This window comes from Tursiops truncatus, chromosome X, assembly GCF_011762595.2.
Source record: "Tursiops truncatus isolate mTurTru1 chromosome X, mTurTru1.mat.Y, whole genome shotgun sequence".
Classification (NCBI taxonomy): Eukaryota; Metazoa; Chordata; class Mammalia; order Artiodactyla; family Delphinidae; genus Tursiops; species Tursiops truncatus.
Window position 1 is genome coordinate 69370707 of NC_047055.1, and position 18265 is coordinate 69388971.

The 18265-nt window shown below is 42.1% G+C and overlaps 1 long non-coding RNA gene across 1 annotated transcript in view; it reads right to left on the reverse strand.

Annotated features, from left to right (window-relative positions):
• Positions 1-12035: 12035 nt before the first annotated feature.
• The window catches only part of LOC141277624 (uncharacterized), a 95857-nt gene continuing 89627 nt past the window's right edge, over positions 12036-18265 (reverse strand). The window contains exon 2 of the long non-coding RNA XR_012329310.1: positions 12036-13077. This is a non-coding gene — a long non-coding RNA (uncharacterized lncRNA). The remainder of the gene's footprint in view (positions 13078-18265) is intronic.

Sequence of the window (18265 nt, forward strand, 5' to 3'; positions counted from 1 at the left end):
GGACCAGATTCAATACCTGCCCACATCCAAGACAGCTCAAGTCAGGCCTAGCATGGGCACCCAAGACCAACGTGATTTTCTGGATAAAGATTTTCATTTTCTTCAGCTCATTTCCCAGTGATTGATGGAGACACCAAAGCTCCACACACTACATTAAATGGAATCGATGACCTCAGCATGGAAACATTTTAGAGGATGTAATACCAGCTGCCCACCCTTTCCATAAAACAAATGAGGAAAGTGAACTGCATATAGGCTAGGAATGCTCCTTATTTTAAAAAGAAAAAAAGAAAACCTTTTTAAGATTGGAGCTATTGGAAGAGGCAGGCTAGCTTCAGAATAGTTTTTGTTTATTTGGGAAACACTGACCAACCATCTAGTATGTGCCAAGTCTCTGCTATACAATGTCCCCCCACTTCCATCACCACCACCACCATCATTACTGCCCCCCCAAAAGTCCAGGAACTATACCAGAATCTGTGCTTGCCACAAGTGGTCTGGTCTGTTCAATCCAAAGCTAATAATCAGTCCATGGTGTTGAAGAAACTGTAAGAAGGATAGCAGTAACCATCAGCACTACATCAGAAAATACCCAGAGAAGATGTGTAGTGCAGGTGTAGGCCCTGTCAAAGGCAGATAAGATAGCCCTAAGCCCACTGGAAAGAGCACTGCGTGTAGAAACAGTAAATCTGAGCTGGGATTACACACTCAGCTGCCCACAGGTTCGAACTTGGGTGTGGAGGGACCACATGAACTGCGAAGCACATGCCCTGTCTAAAGGCATTCCCATTCCATATTTTCTTTCTCCACAAACAATTGACAGCCCAGACAAAAAATGTGCTGTGACAGAACTGAGCTGTGAGCTGCCCTTTGGTAACCTCTGATGCAGTGTTCCATTTGACGTACCAGCACTCAGGGTTATAGGGCTGGAGGCTGACCATGGAGCTTCTCCAAAGCTTGACTGCCTTATCACTCAAGGAAGAGAAATAATCTCTGCCTTAAAGGGCTTATCAAGAGAATTCAATAATGATAGTAAAGTTCTCCAAATCCACTCAACTTTGCGCTCCTTGAGGGCAGTGACCTTTTCACCACTCGCGTTTTTTTTTTTTTTTTTTTTTTTTTTTGCGGTACACGGGCGTCTCACTGTTGTGTGGCCTCTCCCGTTGCGGAGCACAGGCTCTGGACGCGCAGGCTCAGCAGCCATGACCCACGGGCCAGCCGCTCCGCGGCACGTGGGATCCTCCTGGACCGGCGCACGAACCCGTGTCTCCTGCACTGGCAGGCGGACTCCCAACCACTGCACCACCAGGGAAGCCCTCACCACTAGCTTTTGACATTAGGTCTGGCACATTGTAAGTTGAATGAATGAAATGTATGCCTACTGTGTGCCAAACATGGCCCTAAGTGCTCTACAATTGTTACATTAGAAAAGAAAGGGCTCCAATGCAATCCTGATGGTCATACACCCAAGTCTCCACGGTTCACTCCTCACCCCTTTTTTCACCACACATGCAGCCAACTCTTTAAGATGGCGGTGGGTTTTCAGGCAGGAATTGGCAAAGGGAAAAGTGGGTTGGGATCACGGCTTATTTTAATCAGCTTCTTCTAAAGGGCCTTTTCTCTCCTAATACCAATTTGATTGCTAGCCTCACTCGCCTATTCATTTATTCACCTCGAGCTCCCTGAGTCCCTGCTCTGTGCTGGGCCCCATGCTGGGCCAGGGGACAACAAGCCAGTACCCTCAGTCCAACCCCGGAGGAGCTCACCTTTTAGGGTATTGCATCTGTTGGGCTCTAGACAAGAATATTGCAGCCTATGCCGAGCCTCCAAATTACAGCAATGTTCTAAGGAGCAGCTGGGGTTTTATTTTTCATTTCCTCAGCACACCCGTCTCTCCACCTTTAGTTGATACACTCTAACGAATAGGTCCTGACACCTGGGGGTATGTTTTTGAAAAATGTGTGGACCATATGCATACCTAACATGCAACAGGGCCATGGAGAAATTGGTACAACCCGGCTTGGCACCAGCCAGCTTTTATTTTATTTTTTTAATTCCTTAACATCTTGCCTACAAATTGCATCCTCAATCACTTCAGAGAGTTGAATAACCCCCAAATGCTTATAGCTTATTTCATTATGCTTTATTTGGGGCCTTAAAGGAGGGGGCACCAGAGAATGTCAGAAACAGTTTAGCAGCATCAGGGCTGATTAGGTTGAAGAGCATTCAAAGAAATGTATTTCTATATTCCTTTTGTTACCAAGATCATGTGTTTCTCTGAAAGCGATCTTATGACTGCCTCACAAGTATGTTTCCTAGCCTCTCATGAGCCCATTAGCCATTGCTTGACTGCCTTTTATTAATTTTTAAAAAATTAGAAAAGAAAAGGGGGAAGGGCAGAGGGTAGGGGTCAGGACTAGAAAGCACTCATAAAGCAGCAACCAGGGTAGAACAGATCCTGTTCTAGGAATGGGGAAATCCAGCTCTAGGCCCTTCTATTGCTTCTAAGCTGGGTGGGCTTAAGCAAACCATTGCACTTCTCTGGGCTTTAGTTGCCTTCTTTGTTTAAATGCAACACGAGAGATGATGTCCATCTCCGTGGGACTGTACTGCTTACAAAGCCCTGCCATGTGCATTTTCTCAGGGGTATCAGGTCAGGCCTGCAACTCCAACATTTGAGCTGTGTGGTTTTGTGCAAGTTAACTAACCTCTCTGAACTTCAGTTTCCTTATAGAATGGGGGGGAAAACAGAAGATAGTTGTGAGACTCGAAACAGCAGATCCAAATTTCCTCTTTAAAAAGTTATATAAATATTTAGACTCCACTCTCCCTCAGCCCTGCCTCCCCCCATTATCTTCACTGGCACTTCCTCCAGCTGCCCCAAATGAACAAATGCATGATATAAGTAAAAACAGTGTGTGTGCCATGAAAGGCAGCGTCCAGACAAATTTTTTGGCACCCACATGCAGCCAGATTGCTTTCCTCAATTCCTCCTATGTAGAAGTCACCACTTAGAGTTATGCAAATGTCATTATCCTCCTCCTCCTCCTCCTCATCATCATCCACTGTATGATGCACCCAGTTTTTCTAAATTTTCATAACTCTGTGATTTAAAGACCATCTTTCAACGATAACCAGAGAGAAGCTCTAACTCAGGGGTGTTGTAATAGGACATAGTATTCCAATAAATAGCTAACCTCTACACAGCAATTTACAGGAAGCTTTCACATGCATTCATTATCCTGTTTGAGCCTCATAACAGCCTGTGTTATGATTTATTTTGTTATGTCCATTTTACAGATAATGAAACTGAAGATCAGAGAGATGAAGTGACTCGCTCCAAGTCACACAATTAGTGAGTGGTAGATTGCAGATGGGAGTCCAGGTTTTCAGATTCCAGATCCGGTAAATTTCCACTTCTCCACTCTGCCTCTGGCATCATACAGAGGGTTATGTTGTAAAGATACTTGCCCAGGCTCTGCTTCCAATGGTCACTCTCATCTGAGGTGGGGGATCCTGCACAACTAGCTCTTTGCTTCCCTTCCTGGGAAAAGTAAAAGACCGAAGAAGGTGGGATGGTACTAGCTAGAAGGTTTCTTCTAGCTACGCTTCTCCCTTAATTTTTTCCTGTGACCACTTAAAAGAGCTTTTTGGCCTACACTTGCAGAATGGCCCTAACATACATATGAAAGCTTTTTGCTTCCAACTTGTTTTTATAAGAGTAGTGGGTTTCTCTTTAGACCAACTTCTGAAGCTAGGCCCAAGGCCATTTACTCTTCACTGTCACACACACAATTCACCTGCATTTCTCACTTTCCAAAGCTCTAAGCCACAACATGAGCAAACACATGTAAACTTCCAAGCATTTTTTATATATTGCTATTAGGAACCAAAATTGCTTATTAGGATAACTGAAAAAGCCATTTTAAACAATGTTGTATATAAGGAAAGAAAAGAGCCAATTTATTGAGCCCATCCCATGTGCCAGCCCCAGGAAGAGGTCATCGGTTCTCATAGCATAAGAGAAAAAGACCATTACCTCATTCTACAGATGAGGGAAATCGGACTCAGAGAGGCTGAGTGGCTTGCCCAGGATCACAAAGGAAGAGGAGCAAAGGAGTGAAAGCCAGACCATTTGAGTCCAAAACCCAGGCTTTCAGCTACAATACATATATGTACACTAGTTCTGCAATCTGGGTCACATGTTTCCCCCAAAGGCTTCTCCACTTTTTCTGGTTGTATCTAAGGGTGGAAGGAAGGACTCTGCTTCCTGGTAAAGGTAGTTTAGGTGAGTTGAGAATTGAGGAGGGGAAAAGGGTGAGGGAGTTCAAGGAAACCACAGAAATCTCACTAGATCTAGCCATAAATCCTACCTGGAAGGTACAGTAGAGGTTAAACTGGAAAAGGGAATGAGGAGAAGACCCCAGGAATGGCTTCTCTCCAGCCCCTGTGAGAAGCATAGTCATCACCCCTATTGTGACTTCTACTGCTAAACCAAAATGGGGCATGGTGACCTGCAGGCCCCATCCCTCCAGACTTCCCCAGGCTCTGCCCTCCTTCCCACTGCCCTGATTGTAAACCCCATTGTACTCTCCCATCCCTTCCCAGCCTTCCATGGGCTTGTGTCACAAAAAGATGTTGATTTAGTTGGTCTTTTAAAATTCTTGCTCACAAAGATGCCCTGAAAAGGATCCTGTGCTCCCTATATTCCTTGTACCTGAGAGTTTACCTTGTAAACACTAATGAGGTTTACAGAAAGATGCATCTCATGGCAATACACCCTCTCAATTTACAAAAAGTATCACTGCTTTACTATATCTTGCAAAGTATCAACACAGTACTTTTTAAGCACCTACTCTGTTCCGGGAGCTATGTTTTTAGGCACAGTTTCATTTTAACCCCACCATGAATGCATTATTATTAATGTTATTCCCATTCTACAGATGAAATAAATGAGCCTCAGAGAAACTGTGACTCACTCAAGGTCATCCAGGTAATACCAATATTCTACTTCAAGTCTTCCAGATCTGACATCCATGTTCTTTCCAGCCTCTCCCCATGCCATTCTCGCAGTCAGCTGAGAGGGAGGGACTTTATTCAAAGACATAGCACTGAATAATAACTATGTTAGCCTGGGTCATCTGAGAAGTAGATATAAAGATGGGATTATATCAGAAATGTCAGAAATGTATTGCGAGAAAAAAAATGGCAAGGGAGTCGGGAGGCTGGGAGACTCATCTGGCCATGATGTAGGTCTGGCCCTAAGTGAAGGAGAGAGGGAAGGGAGAAAGAAGAAAGGCTGCATAGAAGTACCTCAGGTTGCCATTCAGGCCTAAGGCAACTTTGGCCAGGTCATTGAAGGGACTCCCCAGGCCAAGAGGCCCATCAGAGAGACCCCATCGTGCAGCAACAGGCCTCTTTTAGTATCTCTACCAGGCTCTTCACTGGCTGAGAGCAACCCTTGGGAAGAAAGAGTTTGATCTGAATAGAGTGCTGAACTTCAGAGCAGCTGGGGGCCTCAGTCAATTATACTCTCTATAATCATGGCTGCCATGGTAATTTTGCACAGAATCTGGTAAAAACATTTAGAACTCTTCTCAAACACTTGTTTTATTTACAACCCCAGTTGGACATTTTGCAACTTTTTTCTAAATACAAAAATGGCAACTATAATAAAATAAAGCCTTTTATAAGAGACATGGACTCATCCTGTATGTGATGAAACTCAGTTCTCACAAGAATAGAATACAGATGATAACAGAGTTCTGTGATGAGTAGGTATCTCCTTTCCCATCCTAACAAGCTCAAATGGACTATTCATGCTTCTGGTGCAGCTGAATGGCCAGTTCATTGGAAAAATTGCAAAGGGTCATTATCACAGACAGACCCTAAAGTGATCCCTAACTCCTGGCACTCACACTCTTATATTATCCCCTCCCTGAGTGTGAGGAGGACTGGTGACTTGCTTCTCACCAATAGAATGTGGCAGAGGTGATGGGATGTCACTCTCAGGACTACATTGTGCTATATAAAACTCTGTCTCTCTAGAGTCACTCTTGTCCTCCTGCTAGCCTTGAAGAAGTGTCGGGACCCAGCTCTGAATGTACCGAGAGGTCTGTGCAAAGCCAAGGCCGACAGTACTGAGCAAAGCTAGTACTGGAAGGTACAAAATGGGAGAGCAAAGCTTCCCAGGAGGTGATTCCCCTCAAGATTCCCCCAAGCAATTCCCTGGTTGCAAAATAATGCTCTTTGTGGTGTTTTTGCTGTGCAATAAATTATATTGTGGGGAATTACTGATGGGTAAGGAAACATTTGGTTTTGGTGTGGGGAAGATTTTTAGTAGATTGGGTATATAAGAAACTATATTGGGTTATGTGGGAAATAGCTAGAATTAAAATGATCATGGGATATGTAAATTTTAAAGATACAGATAAAGCTATGCAAAGAAATAGATATAAAGCTTAATTGATTTATTATGGATATTTTAAGAATAAGTTAGGCAGTACAGTGTCCTCCGAGATGGCCAACAACAGGAAGAGATACGATCTGGAAGTGGAACGGCAGGCCTGTGAAAGCAGAACATGGAGCACCTGGTGGGACTTGGACCGCTTGGTACTGACCTATGAAGAAAACAGCTTACGTGAGTCACAAAATCACCGAGATGTGAAAAACCAAAGGGATTGTGCCTAATTTTATCGAAGCACAAAGAGACCATCGAAACTGTGACCAGGATATGCTCAACCACAGGAGACTGTGTGGGGAAAACATTAATGAAACCATTGTGTGAGCCGCTTATGTCAGCGGGTATTTTTGTTAAGGTGGTTAATGTGTTATTGCCTGTGCAAGATTTTTGACTCAAGAACAAAAGGTTGTGAAAGGTTAAATGATGTTATGAAAAATAAGAATAAGGAACTGTAGAATTATAAATACTGCAGTTTTTTGCTAATAAAATGTCAGATCCTTGCATCCAAGAAGAGGTGTCTTGAGTTCTGTCCTCGCCGACGCCGTCCTCCCCTCAGGCAATCCTGTACCGCTGGGGCTGGTCCTCGGCAAAGAAGTAAGCTGCTATGTTGTGAACTTCCTATGGAGAGGACCATGTATACAGAACTGTGAGCAACCTGTAGAACTGAGGCCCTCGGCTCCTACAGGCTACAAAGAAATGAATTCTGCCAATGACTTGATAATCTTAGAAGTAAATTCTTCCCCAGTAGAGCCTCCAGATGAAAATGAAGCCCATCCAACACCTTGATTGCAGTTTAATGAGACTCTGGGCAAAGGAACCAGCTAAGCCAGGGCCAAACAGGTAACCCACATAAACTGTGAGATAATAAATGTGTGTTTTTTAAACTGCTAAGTTTGTGGCAATTTGTTACACAGCAATACCTAATTAATAAGAGTCATGAATATGCTTTGTGTTGGGCACTGTTCTAGGCACAGTGGCCATATTTACTTGGTTAGGCCATGGACCCAGACCTAAGTGCTAACAGAGGGAGGTGAACTAGTTAAGTGGAGATGATGGTTATAACTAACCTACAATATAATTTACAAAATGTTATAAGAGACTTAGAGACAAATTTCTGAGTGCATACATCCACAGAAGCAATTATTTCTGCCCTAGGGAGCTGGAGAAAGCCGTATAGACACAATATCTGAATGGGAAGGAAGTTCTAACACAGTGAAATTATTTTATAATCAGAGAAAGTTCTACACTTTGGGTTAAAATGATAGCATCCCTGACATGATGGATAGTTTTTTTTTTAATGTCCATTTAAACTCTGACCAAAAGAAATACTTTATCCATCATGGAAGAATGCCACGATTAGGAATATCTTTCTCCTCTGCTTTCCTAGCTGAGCAAAAAACACACCTGTGCTTCCCTCTCACATAGGGTGTGAAAGAATTGCTTGAATGCAAGACCCGGTGGAATAAAACAGCTGTTGGCCACGTCACTGAGGAGGGTTTCCCTCACCCAACTGCCGGTCTCCATGGCAACTGCCAGCCACAGCCTGCAAACAATTACCCTGATTGCATTACACATCCCTGCAGAACTCCCATGGAGAGAGTCCTTGTTGATCTCTTGGTAGCCATGGTTTCAGTTCCCGCCATAATCTTAGATGTTCTCTAAGCCTGTGTGTGCATGCATGTACATATATTAATGTGTGTACTGAAGCTTAGAGCATGCTGCCCTTTGCTCTTGGTGGAAGCCAAAACATGCTAGAGGAGTGACTAGTGTAATCTTTGTGATGAAAATGATCACAAAGTAATCCTCACCCCAGTGAAAGGTCTGTGGTTGCTTAGGATCAGCTGAAAAATTCCTTCACATTGATGGGAATGCAGTATGATTGAGTCTCCCCAGGGAAAAGTACATCTGCAGGCACCAAAACTATTTTTAAATTTTGAACTTTTTAGAAAATAACTCACAATGGATGGGGTCAGTTTTACTCAGGTTCCAAGGACAGTCAACTTTGGATTGGAAATTAGTGTGCATATTCATATTTGCTCTAAAAACTAACGTTTACAGTCTCAAAGGTGAAGTCATCTCATCCAGAATCTCAGAACCATGAACAAAAGAATCATTATCGGAATTATTTGTAAATGCTACATTTGCATTTCTATTCTGATACTGAGGAATCTGTACAAGTATGATGTAGAAGCCACCAGTGCTTCTCAAACTTTAATGTAAATGTCAATCATCCTGCAGTTCTTGTGAAAATGTGGACTCTGTTTCCGTGGTAAGGCTGGAATTTCAGTACTTCTAACATGCCCCCGGGTAATGCTGATAATGCTGGCCATGGACCACTGCTGCAAGGCTCTAAAGAGTCCTCAATGTGACTAGAGCATGTGAGAATTATAGTTAGGATTCTCAGTAATGACATAATTCATGTAAAATGCTACACACAGCACCTTGCATGTAAAAGGTACTCGATGAATGTTGTTTCTCTCCCCTGCAAAGTATTTCCATTTTCATCTGCTCATTCGACTGGACTGTCACAACAAAAGGTACTTGGGGCAGAAACTGGGTTTAATTACCATTTTAAAGACAAAGACACTGAAGTTTAGGAAGGTGAAATAATTTGCCCCAATTTACAGAGCTAATGGGGCAGAGGCAGGAATTGAAACTTTGTCTTCTAATTCTCAGTCCTGTGTTCTTTCCATCACTCTATCCTTAGAGCCTACATGTCCCTATTAGGAACGCTACTTAACGGATTCAAGATGAAGAACATCAGTTTTGAAAGCTAGAAAAACCCTGAAATCAAAACCTGGCACAGATAATCCACTCAAAAAAACTCTATAGGACAATCTCAAAAGCATTGAAGCGGAACTCCTAAATAAAATATTATCAAATCGAATCCAGCCGTATACTTGAAAAATAATACAGAATGACTAAGTAGAGCTTATTCCAGGAATGTAGGATAGTTCAATATGAGGAAATCTATTAACATAATTCATCACATCTACTGATGTGGTCAAAGGAGAAAAAACATATATTGTAAAACTGCCAAAAAGACATTTGATAAAATTCAATAGTCATCCAAGACTTTTTTAGAAACTGGGAACTTAAATTTACTTCTTTAAGATGAAAAAAAGGATAACTAGCTGAAAGCACCAGCCAGTAATCCACTTAACTGGGAAACACTTGGGATAAGATAGAACTGCCAACCCCCACTCCTATTTTTAACCTTGTTTTAGAAGTTTTAATCAATGTGATAAGACAGGAAAAATAAAAAAGAGGTAGAAATAGTTGAAAGGAGGAAATCAGGTTATAATTATTTTCAGATGCTAAGATTTTACTCCGACAAAAATCCAAGAGAATTTTTTTTTAAGATTCTTTTTTTTAAAAACATCTTTATTGGAGTATAATTGCTTTACAATGGTGTGTTAGTTTCTGCTTTATAACAAAGTGAATCAGCTATACATATACACATATCCCCATATCTCCTCCCTCTTGAGTCTCCCTCCCGCCCTCCCTATCCCACCCCTCTATGTGGTCGCAAAGCACAGAGCTGATCTCCCTGTACTATGCGGCTGCTTCCCACTAGCTATCTATTTTACATTTGGTAGTATATATAAGTCCATGCCACTCTCTCACTTCGTCCCAGCTTACCCTTCCCCTCCCCATGTCCTCAAGTCCATTCTCTACGTCTGCAGCTTTGAGAATTTATTTTAGAACCAATAAAAAGAGTTCAATGGAATCAGCAATGACTAGTTAGAAAATATAATTTTTTTAAAGATCTCATCAAACTAAGTAACCAAAAAAATTAAAATACCACTAAGAAACCTAAGTAATACTTACTAAATTTCAGAATTTTATAATGAGGCATAGATGAAGATTTAAATAAATGGAGAGAAATTCCATGCTCCTGGATGGGAAGTCAGACTTTGTAGAGGTGGTAAGCCTTCACATTAATTTACAGACTTACTACTTTTTCCATCAAAATTACCATGGTATTGTTGGAACTTGAGAAAGTAATTCCTAAGTTCATCTAGAAAAATAAATGCATGATAACCAATAAGAAACTATTGAAAAAGAAGAATAATGTGGATAAACTTGTTCTATCAGATTTTAAATTTACTATAAACCTACAATAAATAAAATATTGCTGTATAGGTGCCAGAAGAGAAAGCTAGATCAAAGAAACAGAATAGAAAGCTCAAAAAATGGTCCCAAGTATACCTATATGAGAATTTATTAAATGACAGGATAGCATTTACTTCCCCTGGGAAATTTTTTTGAACTAATGGGTTAACTATTTGAAAGTAAATTAAGTCACACTTTTACTTACATCATAGTCCGAAATAAACTACAGTTGGAGTTAAGAGTTAACGTTTTAAAATAAATCATAAAAGAAATACAAATATATATATATATATATATATATATATATATATTCCTCCTAAATATAATAACAAAGTCTGATAACTTAAAGGGAAATACTGATACACTGAACCATCTGAAAATAAAGAACTTTCATAGTGTAAGAAAAAAAAGGAAATGACAAAATAGAAAACTTAAATAAAACATATATGATAGGTAAGGAACATCTTTAATTCATTGAAGAGATTTTATAATGCAATGAGAAAAGGATTAGCCCTACATTATAAAAATGAGGAAACTATATGGAGTCAGTTTTCAAAAGAAGAAATACAGTTGGTAAATATATGATCAAATATTCAACTTTACTATTAATCAAAACCATTCAAATTAAAAGCTCAAAATGGGGTATGTTTGCCATAAAGTTAGCAAAGACTATAACTCACTGAGAGTGTTTGGATATTCACACTCTTCTACCCTGCTCAAAATATAAATTGGTACACACTTTTTGAAAGGCAATTAGCAACATATTTCAGAAATCTTAAAACGCATATACTCTTCAGCCAAGCAATTCTATCTGTACAGATTCATTACCCCTTCCCCAAAAAAGTATAAAATATAAATGTACACAAGATATATGCATAGGAATATATTTTATAGTGTTATTTAAAATAGAAAACAATCAAAGCTTTTCAATTGTTTGAAATAAGTCAGGTATGGTAAATCTATTCAATTGACTGCAGTGGAGCCATTGATTCACTGAATTAGTCTACCTAATGACCTAAAAAAAAAGTTCAGAATATATTACTAAGGGAAAAAAGCTAGGTATGAAACACTATGTTTCATACTATTTGATAGCATTTTTATAAAATATAGAAGCATAGAAAAGATGGAAATGCTTTTAGTGATTATCTTAAAGTGACTTGCTAATATGTGATCTGTTTATTTTTCCATTTGCTTTTCTGTGTTTTGGCACATCAAGCATGAGTCACTCTTGTAATAGCCACAAAAATTGTGTGTGCACACATGTGCATCTTATTTTAAAGAGGCACCTGGGAACCAGTGTTTAATCTCAGGAGTGAAGTGACACAAGTTATGTGAGGCTCAGGGAAATTTGTTTTCACTGCTGGGAGTAAGTTGGGTCAAAGGAGTGAGAACTTGAAGAGTAACCGAAAGTGGGGTCCGGCTGCTCGCCGTTCAGAAGCCAATAAAGAGGCCAGGCTGGTGGAAAGGAAAGTTTGCTTTATTTTGGATGCCAGCAACCAGGGTGGGGAGAGGGTGAATGCCTGTCCAAAGGCTGACTCCTTTGGACAATGGAGGGCCTGACAATCAGGGGACAAGAGCTTTTATAGACAGAGTGAGGGGGCTACATGCAGAAACAATACACTCAGCTCTGACAGTCATCTTGAAATTGGTTGTCGGTGGTCTGACCAGTGTCATCTTGATTGTGTTAGGTACAGTTAATCTTCAGTTCCAGGGTCGGTCTGTTTCCATTTCTTTGAGGCCAATTCTCAGAACTGTGGCAGCTTATGTCATGGCTACAGCCTGGTCATTATGTAGTTAACTTCTTCCACCTGGTGGCGGTTTCAGTATCTATAAGACAGCTCACAGGATATGGCTCAGAATATTATCTGTAGCCCTTAAGGAGAAACTAAAGGCCCTTGACTACGCTTAATGACTAAACTATTATTATTTGGTCTCCTTTGACTGTTTTCCTCTGTTTCTGCATTTTCTCACTTCTCTGATTAAACTTATTCTTTGGCTAAAGTTTTTCCACAGACAAAAGGCAGGCTGAGGACATGGGGGACGGGGCAAGGACCACAGGGTCCTGCTCCGTTTCAGAAGGAGATGTACATCTGAGTTTGGCTGTTGCAATTGCAGCATAAACCTTTAGGGCACTGCCTAGAGATGGTTACCAGGTTGAAACAGGTGAGATCCAGGAAGCCTGTTGAAGGTGAATCATCAGGAAAAAGTGACAGAAAAATAAAGATGTGGCTGGCCATAGGGAGAGAGGGTGGGGTGAGCCCTGGGGACAAACAGCTGATGATGAAAATGCAGCCACAACAAAGTAGATGAGCACGGATGTGGAGGCGGGTCATCTTAATGAGGACACAGCCATGCAAGGTAGATCTTGAACATGAGGAAGTTCAGGGAAGAAGCTTTGCTGGATGGAGGTTCAGAGTTCCTCTAAAATACTTCCCCCCATGTGAATAATTCTTTACAGTTTACCGAAGTTGCTCTCTCATCTGATTCTCACAGGTGACCTGGTGAAACAGGCATGACTGTCATCATCACCCCCACTGTACAGATGAGAGAACTGAGACAGTTTAAGCAGTTTAACAAGGTCTCTATGAAGTGATAGAGTCAGAACCGGAATTCAGGCCTATCTATCTTCAAATCTAGTATTCTTTCACATACCTCATGCTGTTTTGCTATAAATATAGGTAGTAGTTGAAATCACATAAGCAGATGAATTTGCTTTAAAAAAAAAAGGTGAGGGGTGGACAAAATAGGGCCCTAGAAGTTAGCAGGCCAACTGTAATATAATTATACAAATGAATAAGAACTAAAAAGAATCTATGAGGATTTACAATGTAGTAAGATTTATTAGGACTTACAGTGGTGAGAACAGAAACTAGACGTTTACTGTAAGTTTCCATTCAGTAAACAATTCTTGTATCTATCAAGATAGTCTAGATTATTGTGATAACAAAAAACCCAGGATCTCAGTGTCTTAAAACAATAAATGTTTCTTTCTGGTTCAGAGTACAAGTTGATCACAGGACGTCAGAAAAGCTCTCTCCTCAACAAAATCACTCAGGGATCCAAGATGAGCAAGAAATCAGCCAGCATCTTTGAGAACATTGGAAGTCATTGCTCTAGAGACTCTAGCACCAACAATTAAATGCTCTGATGTACAAGTGACACATATCATTCCCACCCCCAACCCACTGGGCCAGAAGTGGCCACATACCCCACCCAACCACAGGAGCCAGGAAGGTGGAGGCACAAGGGTACCCCAGTGAGGAAGTTGATGGGTAATGTAGGCAGGAATGTAAACAGTCCATCTAAGAAAGGAAGAAATCATTTCATTGATTTCTAATGACAATACAAATTAGGTAAATTACTTGAAAGAAGATTGCTTCTCTTAGCTAAATGGCAGGACTTTAAAAATCCTGGTTCTTTATCTTCTAGCACAGAAGTAAGAAAAGATATCAAAGGAGAATTAAGGGTCATAACCCAATCAATAACTGAATTGTAAATAGCCATGTCAGTCAACGTTCATTTCAAAAGCATCCACTGGATGCAGAGCATTATTCTAAAACCCAGCTCCCAGGCTCAGCTCAGAGCCCTCCACCAGTCCACCCACATAGGACAAAGAGTTTTTCTCATGAATGCTGAGAAACTAGAATCTTCCTCTGGCCCAGGTGAAACTATTTGGTGTTCCTAGTAAATTCTTTGATATACTTGGCTTGTAGTGGCAGCAGTAAGTGCTCAGAAAGTGATTAGATTCCGTGTCAGAAAGCTAAAGTTTGAATCTTAACTTTGTTCAAGCTATTTACTTTGTAAATTCATGATAATAAGTAACGCCAGCTAGCAAGGTTGCTGTAATGAGGTAAAGTGTGAAAAAGCCTACTAACACTTAATAGGTATTCAATTAATGCTTGCTTTAACATAGCATCTCAAGTTTTAGAATATCTTCCACAGGCAAGATTCCAGATGTGTGAAGCATGTTTATGACCTCAGATTTCATTTTACAACACCTATATCTAGACCTTGGGTAGTAACTTCAATAGAAGTGTTAGATTTTTTTCTCACATAATTTCTTTTGCATATTGTACCTCCCGCAAAGGCTACACTGCTAGTTATAAAGCAACCTGTTCTAGAGGTCTGCTTCATATCGTATGACAATTAGACAGCCCAAGAATAAAGTTCAAACACACTTCAGCTAATGATGAGTTTGAAGGTTTTGTCAGTTGACCCAACATGAACACCAGGAAAACTGACAGCCTGTTAGTGATGCACAGCCCTCTCCTTTGAGCCAGGTTAGGAACAAAAACATTTGCCGTAAGGACCTAATTTATCATTGGAAAGATAGGAGATATGTTATTAATGAATGAATAAATCACTCTCAGGCAAGCAATGACTTTATTTTCTCTCGAGGGTGCTTGGCATAACATTTTTCCTGCAAACAGTACCCTTAGGCCAGCTCACGCGAGCCTGAGAGGAAAGGCTAGAATGCATTTCTCTATGGGCCTCGAGCACCATGCTGTGAGGAGAGCCACAGATGCCCCAATATCCTGCAGTGCAGAGCCTTGCCTATTGGGTGAGGAGTCGGTTTGCCATAGACTGAATGTTTGTGTCCCCCGCAAAATTAACATGTTAAATCCTAACTGCCAATATGTTGGTACTTGGAGGTGGGGCCTACAAGAGGTATAATTAGGTCATGAGGGTGAAGCCCTCATGAACAGGATTAGCACCCTTATAAAAGAGACTACAGAGAGCATCCTTGTTTATTCTACCATATGAGGACACAGCAAGAAGATAGCCACCTGTGAACCAGGAAGGAGGCTTTCATGAGACACGGAATCTGCTGATACCTTGATCTTGGACTTCTAGCATCTAGCACTATAAGAAATAAAATTTCTGTTGGTCACAAGCCACCCATTCTATGGTGTTCTGTTATAGAAGCCCAAATAGAATAAGACACTGTCCATCCTGGTAGGGCATGGCCTGGAGGACAGCTCTCTTCTCCTGGACCTTCAACCTCTTCTAACTGCGAGAAGAACTAGCTAAAATACAGATGACCACACATTGCATTGCACATGGGCTTCCGAGGAAAGGAATGTACCCTCAGCAACTAGGCCACAAATTGCAGAGTGGCAGTGTCCAAAGTCCATTTTGGGGGAACTTTAGATGTTGAGGAGGCTCATCAGAAAACTTCCTACGCCTTTTGGATCCCCATCTTTGGTTTTCTAAGCACACACAGCAGGAAGGAGTCAGGACGCAGATCATGCTATGAATGTGCTGCTAAGGAGTTAGCTTTTGATCCATCGGCTAGGGTCTCCCAAAGTGTACACATCATGAAACACTGGGTCCAGTGTCTTTGAAAAAAAGATTTCTATAATTGCGTAAATGTGAAAATTTTAATAAAATTAAATGGGTTTCTTTTTTGCAAGGGCTCTGAGAGCCTTTAACATGTCCTGTCTACCTTTCTGTCCTTGCCATCATCTACGCAGTGTCTAGTACTGAGAAGGCACTGGAATGGTGTTTATTAATAGAAGATGCAAGCAGGTAGACATATACTTACAATATAATCTTATTATATAGTAATAACATACAATTCTGTTATGGACAATAACAAAATTAAGCACAAGTATGAAGTGATGAGAAGGGAATAGTGCTCATTCTTAGCATAATCTGCCTCCTGACTCCTTATTTGGCCTCATTGTCAGCTGTTCCTAAACACTCTGGACTGCACCAACACCAAACCGCCCGTGGCTCCCTATTTGCTATTCATGCTATTTCACGCCCCCTTACGTTTACACATTCTATTCAGCGTGCCTGGAATCTTCTTCTCTTCCTTGTCTTCCTGCTGAGCTGATTGATCTTAAAATCCAGCTCAAGAATGTCCTGGGGGGGACCTTGAAGATGGCGGAAGAGTAAGACGCAGAGATCACCTTCCTCCCCACAGATACACCAGAAATACATCTACACGTGGAACAACTCCTACAGAACACCTACTGAAGGCTGGCAGAAGACCTCAGACCTCCCAAAAGGCAAGAAACTCCCCACGTACCTGGGTAGGGCAAAAGAAAAAAAGAAAAAACAGAGACAAAAGAATAGGGACGGCACCTGCACCAGTGGGAGGGAGCTGTGAAGGAGGAAAAGTTTCCACACACTAGGAAGACCCTTTGCGGGCGGGGACTGCGGGAGGCGGAGGGGGGAGCTTCGAGGCCGCGGAGGAGTGCACAGCAGCGGGTGCGGAGGGCAAAGCGGGGAGATTCCCGCACAGAGGATCGGTGCCGACCGGCACTCACCAGCCCAACAGGCTTGTCTGCTCACCCGCCGGGGCGGGCGGGGCTGGGAGCTGAGGCTCTGAGGCGCGGGTTTAGGTTACGGACGGAGCGCAGGGAGAGGACTGGGGTTGGCGGCTTGAACATAGCCTGAAGGGGTAGTGCACAACGGCTAGCCGGGAGGGAGTCCGGGGAAAAGTCTGCACCTGCCAAAGAGGCAAGACACTTTTTCTTCCCTCTTTGTTTCCTGGTGCGCGAGGAGAGGGGTTTAAGAGCGCTGCTTAAAGGAACTCCAGAGACGGGCGCGAGCCGCGGCTAAAAGCGCGAACCCCAGAGACGGGCGCGAGCCGCGGCTAAAAGCGTGGACCCCAGAGACGGGCAGGAGACGCTAAGGCTGCTGCTGCCGCCACCAAGGGGCCTGTGTGCGAGCACAGGTCACTCTCCACACCCCTCTTCCGCGGAGCCTGTGCAGCTCGCCACTGCCAGGTTCCCGGGATCCAGGGACAACTTCCCCGGGAGAACACACGGCGGACCTCAGGCTGGTGCAACGTCACGCCGGCCTCTGCCGCCGCAGGCCCGCCCCGCATGCAGTGCCCCTCCCTCCCCGCCGGCCTGAGTGCGCCAGAGCCCCCAAATCAGCGGCTCCTTTAACCCCGTCCTGTCTGAGCAAAAAACAGACGCCCTCCAGCGACCTACACGCAGAGGCAGGGCCAAATCCAAAGCTGAGCCTCTATGAGCTGTGAGAACAAAGAAGAGAAAGGGAAATCTCTCCCAGCAGCCTCAGGAGCAGCGAATTAAAGCTCAACAATGAACTTGATGTACCCTGCATCTGTGGAATACCTGATAGACAAGGAATGATCCCAAATTGAGGAGGTGGACTTTAGGAGCAAGATCTATGATTTTTTTCCCTTTTCCTCTTTTTGTGAATGTGTATGTGTATGCTTCTGTGTGAGACCTTGTCTGTATAGTCTTGCTTCCACTATTTCTCCTAGGGTTCTATCCGTCCATGGTTTTAAAAAATTTTTTTTCTTAATAATTAATTTTAATAACTTTATTATACTTTACCTTCTTTCTTTCTTTCTTTTTCTTTCTTTCTTTCTTTCCTTCCTTCCTTCCTTCCTTCCCTCGTTTAGACAACGAATCATCCCAAATTGAGGAGGGGGTCTCTGAGAGCAAGATTTATGATTTTTCCCCCTTTACCTCTCTTTGTGAGGGTATATGTGTATGCTTCTGTGTAAGATTTTGTCTGTATAGCTTTGCTTCCAACATTTGTCCTAAGGTTCTATCCGTCCCTATTTTTATTCCTAAATAGGTATTTTTTAATTCAATAACTTTATTACACTTTATTTTATTTTTACTGTATCTTCTTTCTTTCTGTCTTTTTTCCTTCTTTCCCTCCTTCCTTCCTCCCTCCCTCCCTCCCTCCTTTCTTTCC